The sequence below is a fragment of the Eriocheir sinensis genome, chromosome 64 (assembly GCF_024679095.1).
Source record: "Eriocheir sinensis breed Jianghai 21 chromosome 64, ASM2467909v1, whole genome shotgun sequence".
In the NCBI taxonomy this organism is placed as follows: domain Eukaryota; kingdom Metazoa; phylum Arthropoda; class Malacostraca; order Decapoda; family Varunidae; genus Eriocheir; species Eriocheir sinensis.
Window position 1 is genome coordinate 7370612 of NC_066572.1, and position 12242 is coordinate 7382853.

Consider the following 12242-nt stretch of genomic DNA (forward strand, 5'->3'; position numbering starts at 1 on the left):
CACATCAAATATGGTCAAATAACTATGTTTTGTTGGTATTGCCTGAGTTGGATTGTTGCTTATCACAGCTTTGACCTAAACTCTGCACCCTTTCATGTTTAGTTTAGTTCACATCAATAGCGGTGTGGCTGATCCACTATACATTGAGGACCTTCTCTTTCCCGTCAGGTGCTGTGGGGGTTAAGAGAGTGTGCTTAGTCTTGTAGGGGGATTGCCAAGTTATGTAGGTATTGATATCAATCTCCATTCCAGAATTCATTGGGGAAAGTGACGAGCCTGTAACTCAGGAGCCCGATAACACTTCCGTGCCCGAGAGATTGCAGACATCTTGAGCTGCAGCAGCTGTCCGCTACGCCCGTCGCAAGCATCCTCCGAAAAGGCGCCAGGCTGTCAGTGAAAAGGAGGCAGCCTATGCAAAAATTAGTGAAACCTGTGACAGCTTAAAAGAGGAGTCACTAAAAGCTATACGGATAGTTTGCCAGGCTGCGGAAAGTGTTATAATGGCAGCAAACAGCATCAAGGATGCAGCAGACAGCGTCAAACATGCCGCCTGCTATTTACAAGAAAAATATTAAGAATAGGCGACAGATTTTTGTATTATGCTAAATTAGGTTTGCAATAAAAGAGGAACATATACAAAAATAATATTTATTTGTCAGATTCCTCCAGTGTTGCGTGTGCGTATATGTGATGCATTATATCTGTTTTCTTGTTCAGTTTGGGGATCCAGTGCCGGAGTCAACAAGTAAGACTTGCATGCGTACCCTGAATCTCCCAAAAGATAACCTGAGTAACCTTCATATTCTAATTTCTGACAAAGCCTAGAATTATAAAAAATGCGGCTGTCATGGACACTTCCTGGCCAACTACTAATGACATTAGTGAAACGCATTTTTTCATCGCAAACTGCCATGACATTTAGGGCAAAGTAACCCTTCCTACAGCAGTATAATTCTGCAATGTCTCCGCCAGGACTCACAATTGGAATCAATGTTCCATCAATACAGCCGATGACACCAGGCATGCCAGCGACAGCATGAAAGTCCTCTGCTACCTGACGTGTATTGGCAGGTTCAGGAAACTTGATGTAATTAGGTGACATGCGTGCTAGTATAACAGCTATGCGGTGAACAAATTTGCAGACTGAAGAAGCAGACATCTCCAAACAGTCTGCCATGGTTAACTGGAAGTTCACGCTGGCAAAGTAGCGTAATGCTACAAGAAGCTGCAGGTGACCAGGAACACTGCAGCCTGAGGAGGAGAGATATTATTGGTTAGGTATAACTTGCATGGTTATTTCCAGTTCTACCTGGGAACACATGACCCATGTTCTATTGGCTTTCATGACATTTCTGATATAGGACTATACAGAAAAAGGAAAAAGGCAGAATTACTACTGTTCATTTCCATTTCAAATGAGTAGATTTACATTGCTAATGCTCATTTCTATTTCAAATGAGTAGATTTACATTGCTAATGCTCATTTCTATTTCAAAATAAAAGCAGGTTTTTAAATGTCCTGTTGCATCTTGAATATAAGAGATGTTGAGTGATTGGTAATTTGTGAAAATTAAACATTGGAGTGAACCTTGCACAAGACACGAAATACAGTGGTTCTCAGTTGATTATTTACCATGTGAGAAGCTCAATACTTTGATAGGCTAAAAAGAGTAGGGAACACACACACACACACACCTCTGCCATCTCGTGCTCTGGGTAGTTGGGGCTGTACATTCTCAAGCAGTTGGAGTGTGCAAGCTGGTGAGAGACGGTAGCGATCTATGAAGTCCTCCTCAGAGAGACAGGTGAATGGGTTTTGCCGGTCTCTGGGAAGCCTCACCTCCTCAACTTGACCCACAAGATCGAGGAGTTCCAGATATGCCGCAAATGCCTGCAATGGAATAATTATTTACTGAAACTGGCGGGATGTACCAGCTGGCCCAAGCTTGATAGAGCGCAAGAGCATATAACATGGTTCTGACCAAGAATTACTAAAGCTTGGTGTTTTTATGCATTCAAAAATTACTTAAATGTTGTACTTACCATGTGAAAATGATGTAAACCTTGAAGGGGTGATGGACGTCCCGGTGCGGGTGAACAATGTAAACACTAAACAGACCCATAACTCACCAGTGTCAACGGGGTTAAGGGAGCCCGAACGCGCACTCTAATAAACACCTTAATCTCTTCCTTACGATGATGTACACTATTTTTCGTTTGCACTTAAACATATTGATATATTATCATATTTTTAACATTACTTTCAATCGCACATGATTCGTGAATATTATTGGTGGTTCTTGTTGGGGTGGGGTTGGACAACCCGCCAATTCTTATAGGAACCCGTGGTGTCTCCTACGAGTTGACACTAACACCACGGCTGAAAGTGGTTTAAAAAACGAGACATACGAAGAATCAGCTACATTAGTATTAGCAAATGCAAACTTCACGTTTAAAAAATCGGGCCTAAGTCATGTGTTATTATTCCCAAGCTCCATTGGCAATGGCGAGTACACATTATATAACTCAAGCATATTACACATTCATTGAACACAATTAAATCTAACTACCTTAATCAAATTAAATGTAACCTAACCTCATCTGACCTAATTAAACTAAATATAAGGTAACCTAACATAACCTGGCCTTTATGCCTGCTCCCAAAATTAAATAAATGGAAATAAATATGATATTAATTTGAAAAATATATCTGAGGAACAAAAAGAGGGAAAATGACAAGAATTGAACTATGAAACAAGAATTGTTGGCTTCAAGATGACCTCAACTGACTAAGAATGACAAGATCTACGCAATGTGACAGGTCAGAATTGAGTCTTGAAAATGATTTCTGATGATTAAGAATGACATGATCTACTGAATGACAACAATTGTCTGCTTTGAAAATGACCTCAGCTGAAATAATATTGCATGCATTTAACCTTTTTACATCCCTCTCCAACATCCTATTCCATTCAGTCACAACTGTTACCATAATCCCCTTTTCTCTTATATACATACATCACTCAAGTAGCATGTGCTCAATCATATCGTCACCCCTCTTTCACACCTACATGAATGTCACACCTTGGGACTAACACCTTGCCACCATCTGGAAGAGGATGTCCTCCTCCCGGCACCACCACACTGCACTCAACCCTCCCACCACTATCATTCCAACCTCCCACTGATGTGTTAGATCCCTGAACCCCTACCTACTGTTCTTTACAATGTGTTTATAATGTGTACATTTTTAGCTTAGCGGCTGGCAAGACCAAATACACTATATTATTACTATTAACACACACACACTTGACCAATAAGCCCAGGCCACAACAGCCAGCCCAGCACAGTCACCAAAAAGATCAGACCTTTCACAGGACCCACCAACCACATGAAGCCTGGGGTGGAAAGTGAATAACAGATCATGCCGTCACAGTCACCATTTGTTCCAACAGATGAATATTTTCTGTTCTCTGTGCTACACACAGCCCTGTAACACCACCACAACAAACACTTGCACTCACACACACAGCAGAACTGAATCAGCACAGCACCTCAGGAGAAGTGGACCTTCATGTGCTTGACAATCTCACCCTTAGTCATGAAACGTTTCCCACAAACATCGCACTTGAACCCTTTATGACCAGAGTGTCTGAAGACGTGCCTGTTCAATATACTCTTCAGTTTGAACCTTTTCCCACAAACTTCACACTCATGACTTCTTGCATCAGTGTGTGTAACAAGGTGTAATTTGAGGGTACCCTTCTGACTGAAACATTTCCCACAAACTTCACACTCATGACTTCTTGCATCAGTGTGTGTAACAAGGTGTAATTTGAGGGTACCCTTCTGACTGAAACATTTTCCACAAACTTCACACTCATGATTTCTTTCACCACTGTGTGTAACAAGGTGTAATTTGAGGGTACCCTTCCGACTGAAACATTTTCCACAAACTTCACACTCTTGATTTCTTTCACCAGTGTGTGTAAGAGTGTGTAATTTGAGGGTACCCTTCCGACTGAAACATTTTCCACAAACTTCACACTCATGATTTCTTTCACCAGTGTGTGTAAGAGTGTGTAATTTGAGGTTATACTTCCGACTGAAACATTTCCCACAAACTTCACACTCATGATTTCTTTCACCAGTGTGTGTAAGAGTGTGTTTCTTGAGGGTACCCTTCAGACTGAAACATTTCCCACAAACTTCACACTCATGATTTCTTTCACCAGTGTGTGTAAGAGTGTGTTTCTTGAGGGTACCCTTCAGACTGAAACATTTCCCACAAACTTTACACTCATGATTTCTTTCACCAGTGTGTGTAAGAGTGTGTAATTTGAGGTTACCCTTGTGACTGAAACATTTCCCACAAACTTCACACTCATGCTTTCTTTCACCAGTGTGTGTAAGAGTGTGTAATTTGAGGTTACCCTTCTCAGTGAAACATTTCCCACAAACTTCACACTCATGATTTCTTGCACTGGTGTGTGTAAGGGTGTGTGTGTTGAGGTTACCCTTCTGACTGAAACATTTCCCACAAACTTCACACTCATGATTTCTTTCACCAGTGTGTGTAAGAGTGTGTAATTTGAGGTTACCCTTGTGACTGAAACATTTCCCACAAACTTCACACTCATGATTTCTTTCACCAGTGTGTGTAAGGGTGTGTAATTTGAGGGTACCCTTCTGATTGAAACATTTCCCACAAACTTCACACTCATGGTTTCTTGCACCAGTGTGTGTAAGGGTGTGATGTTTGGGGTTACTCCTATTCCTAAACCTTTTGCCACACTCCCGACTTTCATGAGGTCTTACACCAGAGTGTGTGGGTGTATTTGTTGAGGTCATCCTTCCCTGCATGTCTTTTCTCACACTCTTGGCTTTGGTCAGTAAACTTGCTCTCATTCTCAGATCTTCTCACACTTCTGAAATTCAAACTTCCCCCTTTGTGGATGAAGAGGCCAGCAGTTGTTGTTGTTGTTGGTGGTTGTGTTGGCGGTGTTTTTTATCACTCCTGAACCTCACACCAGTAGCAGTCTGCTCCTGCTGTTCCCAGCCACTCCAGCTGCTGTCCCGCCTTGCAGCCTCCACTGCAACACTACTCTGGATGTGAGGAGTTGGCTGGCCTTGAGGAACCTCAGAGATGCTGGAGAAGGCGGCGAGGTTGCTTCAAAGCCACACTCAGTGACCAATTGAGCAGGCAAGGCGAGGGATGCACCAAGGAGTCCTGAAGTCAGCGGCAGCAGGGACGGAACAAGGACTGACCACAGCAACTGTCTCGATGCCTCACTTCAACACTAACACCAGTGGTGGACATTGGGACACAAAGTCATGTGCTGAAAAAAAAAAAAAGACTGGTAAGGAAACTGAAGTTGGTGGGAGGGATCAGGGCGGTGGTGGGTGCACCGAAGGCAAGCCACAGGCCACCGGGTCAGGCAAATAGTGCGTGTACTGATAATAAGCTAATGCAATAATATATTCATTGATAAATATGTCTTTTGAACTAACCTAAATAAATCTGAAGCGATATTCGTAACAATACTAAGACAGAACTACACGTAAATGGACAATATCCAGCGACCAAAGCTGCAAGCCTGATAGTTTTAATGCCTGTTAACACATTAATCGCGTTTGGCAACTCAGCGCTCTTGCCTGCTCCGAGGAACTTTCACGGCGCCCACCACGCCAGTGTCCGTTGGACTTTTGCAGAGAGAGGAGTTATGTACCATTATGAGAGGATAGCCTGTAGTATAGTGTAAAAATCCACGGTACAAATATATACCATATCGCGGACCACTAATATTTTTTCCCTCTGCCGCGTATTGGTGCACCAATGTACCAGGTATGGGTTGGCGCATATATGTACCAGTTCGCGACGCACTGACGATATAGTCTTGTTCTGCTATTTGGTGTAGTTTTTATGATTATTATATGAGTTTGTGTCGATACAATATCTTACATTTTGATGAGCTGTACATAAAAAAACTATTAATAATGTTTTTTTCCCTCCTTTTCAACAGAAATGAACCCGACCGTCTTTTAAGGAGGGCGATCCGATACCTCATCTGGTGATTCAGATGATTCAGGTTTTTTGTCAGTTCAGATGACCCAGATGATGAGCTCTCCGAGGAAAGTGACGAGTTAGAAACAGATGAAGAGCAGGATGGGAAACATTATTTTCTTGTCTGTTATGAGCAAAATTCTTATTTATCAGGAATTTTTTTTTTTTTTAAGTTATTTGCGGAGTGGTATTTCCCTGTACAATTCAGTAAAATACACTATAATAAATCAACCATTGGGATAATCTAATATTCCAAGTACTAGTAAGTAGTGATCTGGAGCATTATTTTTTTTTTATGAAAGCAAGATTTTCATTTATTAGGATTTTTTTTTTTTTTTTTTTACGTTGTTTGATATGAGGGGCATTTGCCTCTACAGTTGATTACTGTTACATAATGAAATGCTTATATTTGGAAGCAAAATGTCACCAAACTTTAAATGTATTTTGGATGCCTTTACATAGCTATATATTTATTACCTTATCATTTTCAACTTATTACCTGGTACCATTGCAACACATCTGCAGTCATAATAAATACAAATTTACCCACAAATTGTTTATATACTCATGTTTGTAAAAGTTTATAGAAAGGGCTATTCGGGCCACAGATGTACCAATATGCAACAAGTGAAACATCTGCTCAGCACACTGGCGGCCCAGTAAGTGAACAAGGTATAAACAATCATATGTGAATATTTCATGACAATCAAATGAATACAAATGGCAAGACACATGAAATGGAAAAAAAAATCTTAAGGAGCCAAAATCTTGAAAATTTGTTTTTTACACTTCAAAAAATTTCACAAAATCGACAAAACGTCTGACAGTCTTTTGTAAGGTATCAATATAATCTACAACTAAACGGCAATTTTTCTCATTTTGTACATTTTTTTTAAATGTAAAAAGAGAACGGGAGAAAAAGTGGACAAAATTATTAGTGAAAATGAATTTCAATTTTTTTAAGCCAGAACAAAAAATGAAAAAAATTACAAAATGAGAAATGTAGATCTATACACAAAGTTTCTATGGTATATTTTTTTCAAAGTAATTAACTAAAAATTAAAGTCTGTGAAACAAAAATAAGATTTCATGCTTTGTTTGAGTCTCCTCTACACATTCACCCAAATTTCACAGAATGTCATACACTTACACCAACAAACAACATACTAAAATTTCAAAGCCATAGGATATACTGTGTGCCCAGGAGGGACCCCCCCGGGCGCCCTCCTTAACCCGAGAACGTGGGCAGACCCTTTTTTAGGCTTTCACGAGTCGTGGCTGTGGTACGGTGGACCCTAAAAAGGGCTCGCCATAAAACCCCTAATTCGAGCTAATTGTAGGCGGTGGTGGCATAGTGCAACCCACCATGAATGCCCTAGGTCAATGTGGTGGGTGGGTGATCTTGAGGTGGGCTTTTTTGTCATAGGTATTGTCATTGTCATAGTATGTGTAAATAAGGCGACGCAATGTCCCTCCCCCTTCCTCCACCAGCAGTGGGCAGCGGCTGTCGGTCATGGCAGGCCACAGAAATTTTAGGGCTGGGTTAGGTTAGGTTAGGACAACAACATGTCTTTGAACAAAAATAAATTTGAATTAATAAGATATGGGGAAAATGGCCACCTCAAGATCACAGTACCAGGTGAAAGGTCAAGAAATTGCAGAGAAGAGCTCCGTACATGACCTGGGGGTACTAGTTAGTAATGACTTTTCACCCACTGAGCACATTGACATCACAAGGGCAAGAGCAAACTACGAGGGGCTTCGAAGACATCTTGAAGGGGTAAACTGGAATAATTTAGGGATTCATGAGGGCCAGAACTGCGGATTGGAGAGCCAGGAGAACCAGGTAGAAATGTCTTACAATAATTTAGTTAGAGTAATAGTAGAGGGGCAAGAACAGCATATACCACAGCGAACACTTAGAAAAGAAAACAATGATCCTAAGTGGATGACTCGTGGACTAAAACACGAGATTGGGTTAAAGAAGGGAATTTATCAGAAAATAAAGAATGGGGAAACGCATCTCAGGGGCCGGTACGTCGAACTATCTAGATTAGTTAAGAAAAACACCAGGATAGCAAAAAAGAACTATGAGATCAAAGTAGCAAATGAGGCGAAAAGTAATCCTAAGGGCTTCTTTCAGATGTATAGAACAAAAACACGGGAGAAAATTGGACCGCTGAAAACAAACACAGGGGAGCTAGTAGAAAATTACGAAAATATGAGCACATTGTTGAACGACTACTTCCTTTCAGTATTCACACAGGAGGATCGAACGACTATACCGGAAAGAGTTCAGGTGTACGAGGGCGGTGATGGCGATAAATTGAGGGATATAATCATTACCAGGCAAGTAGTTCAGGATGAGATAGATAAGCTTAAGAAGAACAAGTCGCCAGGTCCAGACGGGATATTTCCGAGGGTATTAAAGGAGTTAGGTGATGTAATCAGTGACCCACTAACCGACATCTTTAAGATGTCGGTAAATACTGGCTATGTGCCGAGCCTATGGAAAGTAACTAATGTGACGCCGATTTTTAAAAAGGGGGACAGGTCAGTTGCCTCAAACTATCGCCCAATTAGCTTAACATCGGTTATAGGGAAGATGCTGGAGTCCATAATAGCCAGGAACATTCGGGAGCATTTAGAGAAACATAGCTTAACTCACGACTCGCAGCATGGGTTCACAAAAGGTAGGTCATGCCTCACCAATCTCTTGTCCTTCTACAATAAAGTATTTGAGGCGGTTGACAGAGATGAAAATTATGATGTAATCTATCTTGATTTTAGTAAAGCGTTTGACAAAGTTCCTAACCAACGACTGTTGCTTAAATTACAGGCTCACGGAGTAGAGGGTAAAGTTTTGAACTGGGTCAAGGCGTGGCTTAGCAATAGGAAGCAAAGAGTGCAAATCAATGGTAAAAGATCTGACTGGGGATGTGTTACGAGTGGGGTCCCACAAGGTTCGGTATTAGGTCCACTTTTGTTTATTATTTATATCAATGACTTAGACACAGGAATTAGTAGTGATGTTAGTAAATTTGCAGATGATACCAAGATCGGTAGAGTAATCGAGTCGGATCAGGACGCTAGTATTCTCCAAGGTGAACTCAACAGATTATATGACTGGGCGGATAAATGTCAGATGGAGTTCAATGTAGGGAAGTGCAGTATTCTGAGTGTAGGTAGGAACAACCCCTCACATAACTATTGCTTAAATGACACTCTCATAAGTAGGTCTGGGTGCGAGAGGGATTTAGGGGTCTTAGTGAGCTCTGATCTCCGTCCAAGGGCACAATGCATTCAAGCTAGAAATCGAGCTAATAGGGTACTGGGATTTATTTCAAGGAGCGTAAGCAACAGAAGCCCCGAAGTCTTCCTCAAACTATATTTAGCATTAGTTAGACCTCATCTTGACTATGCAGTTCAGTTCTGGTCACCCTACTATAGAATGGATATCAAAATGTTAGAATCGGTGCAGAGGAGGATGACTAAGATGATTCAGGGGTTGAGAAACTTGCCATACGAGGAAAGACCCAAACAGTTAAACTTGCATTCTCTAGAAAGGCGAAGGGTGCGTGGAGACATGATCGAGGTTTATAAATGGATGAAGGGCTTTAATAAGGGAGACATTCATAAGGTTTTGTTGGTAAGAGAACCGTGTAGGACACGAAGTAACGGGTTTAAACTGGATAAATTCAGATTCAACAGGGACATAGGCAAAAATTGGTTTACTAACAGGGTGGTGGATGAGTGGAATAGGCTTAGCAGTCATGTGGTGAGTGCCAATACAATTGTCACATTCAAAAATAGACTAGATAAATTCATGGACAGCGATATTAGGTGGGGTTAGATACACGGGAGCTTAGGGTCAAAGGAGCTGCCTCGTACAGGCCTACCGGCCTCTTGCAGACTCCTGCGTTCTTATGTTCTTATGTAGGACGGCCAGCAGGATGACAGGATGGATACTCTGCACCTTCAAGACGAGGGATCCCGAACACCTCCTCCCGCTCTGTAAGTCCCTGGTGTTGTCGAAAATGGAATACCTGTGGCATCTGTGGTTCCCACACAAAATGTACAATATCAAGCGACTGGAACAGACACAAAGGGTCTTCACAAGGAAGCTGAACTCAATCAAAAATCTGAGTTACTGGGACAGGCTCAAGACTCTGCAACCCTACTCCCTCCAAAGACGAAGAGATAGTACTACATAATTAACACTGAAGAAGCAAGTGCCTAACCCATCACCACAAACTGAAGGAGGGATAACATGCCAGACACCCCCCCAATTTGTCTGCACCTGCCCCAGGACATCCATTGGAACAGTCAGTCAATGTCTTAGGTCCATACCATATCAAAATAGCTACTAACAATTATTTAACAGCAAGTTAAATCATTCTTAAGCTGCTGGGGAGCAAAATAAAGCCCTGGGCAAAAAAATACAAAACCTCCAAGCTAGTATTTTGTCTGTTTGGGCTGCTCAGGAGACTGCGGCCCCCGGCACATTTGCCCCTCAGTGGTCACACACACCACACACAGATGCAAACCTTAAAACCTTACAAGCAAAGGGTAAATACATTTTTTTTCTACCAGCAGGTACCATGTTTGGACATTTGGCTCCAAACGACAGCCAGTATTATTTTTTCCCGAAATAGAAAAGAGGATCCGAGTTAAGTCCAAACAGTACTTGTCTCTGAGTCACCGCCAGAGAGCCAATATGGTCCCTTGAGCTATGAAAAGGATACAGGACATTAAGTTCATTCTGTTTCCTGTTTTATTAACTTTTCACAGATAATGACAATTTTTCTTGGCAAAATGAAGAAATAGTTGAGGAAAAGTATCAAAAATAATGTTTTCCTGCATGAGTTGAGGGAGATATTTTTTTCAGGAGTACAGTGCATCAATTACGCTATAAAAAGGATGCGGAATTTAGGGCGAGATTCCCATGTGTGTGTGTGTGTGTGTGTTTACCTAGTTGTAAGGAAAAGAGCCATACTTAGCCTCATGCTGTCATCCCGTCTATATCTTTTTCTATCCAACTTTGTCTTAAATTCATGTATTGTTTTTGCACACACAATCTCATGAAGTTCATTTCAAGCTGTTATACTTCTATGTGGAAAACTGTGTGTTTCTTTGTCTTTTCTGAATGTCGTCTTTTTCAGTTTCTTGCTATGCCCTCTTCTACCACTTAACGTCCTTCGTCACTAGGTCTTCTCTATCAATCTTCTCCATATCCTGTGTGTGTGTGTGTGTGTGTGTGTGTGTGTGTGTGTGTAGAGGGAGAGATGTATCTCACCATGATGCTGTGATTTGTTTGTTTCATAGTATAGAGGGAGAGATGTATCTCACCATGATGCTGTGATTTGTCTGTTGTATAGTATAGAGGGAGAGATGTATCTCACCATGATGCTGTGATTTGTCTGTTGTATAGTATAGAGGGAGAGATGTATCTCACCATGATGCTGTGATTTGTCTGTTGTATAGTATAGATGGATAGAAGTATCACACAATGATGCTGTGATTTGTCTGTTGTATAGTATAGAGGAGAGATGTATCTCAGCCTGATGCTGTGATTTGTCGGTTGAATAGTATAGAGGGAGAGATGTATCTCACCATGATGCTGTGATTTGTCTGTTGTATAGTATAGAGGGAGAGATGTATCTCACCATGATGCTGTGATTTGCTTTTGCTTTCTTATGGAAAGAATATATTTTGCATCATATAATGATTATCGTCTTATTTATAGCACTTATATGACACATTCTAGCAGTAAATTAGCTCACACTTTGCCAATCTTAAATCTTGCCAGTGTAAGACATATCAAGGTCAAACAGCACCATGTCAAGCAAAGTTGAAAGGTTGAGTGCTTGATATGAAGCTGCAAAATTACATTTTGTATTTGAGTTGCATTTTTCATGTCGATCCTTAGGTCTGACAATCTTTGGGTTCACGGATGTTATAATTTGCATTCATTTATTTTTCATGGATGCTTGCAATATGTGTCCAGTCATATAACCACCATTATTGAATGTGGTCAAAGTTACTATGCAACATAGATCATTTTTTGGCCTCATTATTTAATAAGATACTATTGTATTATCAAAGATCTAAAATGATCCAAAGAAAATGGATGACAAATTATAGCATCTGTTAGAACCCTAACACTTGAAAATCCAGA

The 12242-nt window shown here is 40.9% G+C and overlaps 1 protein-coding gene across 6 annotated transcripts in view; it reads right to left on the bottom strand.

Moving 5' to 3' along the window:
• Positions 1-632: 632 nt before the first annotated feature.
• LOC126987356 (zinc finger protein OZF-like) overlaps positions 633-12242 on the bottom strand; it is a 148246-nt gene continuing 136636 nt past the window's right edge. For 3 of the 6 annotated variants that reach the window (XR_007740803.1, XR_007740802.1, XR_007740804.1), the window contains exons 3-5: positions 3525-5023; positions 1696-2380; positions 633-1251 (exon numbers count right to left, since the gene is read on the bottom strand). The gene's annotated coding sequence lies outside the window, so the exon portion shown is untranslated. Of the gene's footprint in view, positions 1252-1695; positions 2381-3524; positions 5340-12242 lie in introns of all 6 variants that reach the window. The other 3 variants (XR_007740800.1, XR_007740799.1, XR_007740801.1) reach the window with 2 other exon arrangements.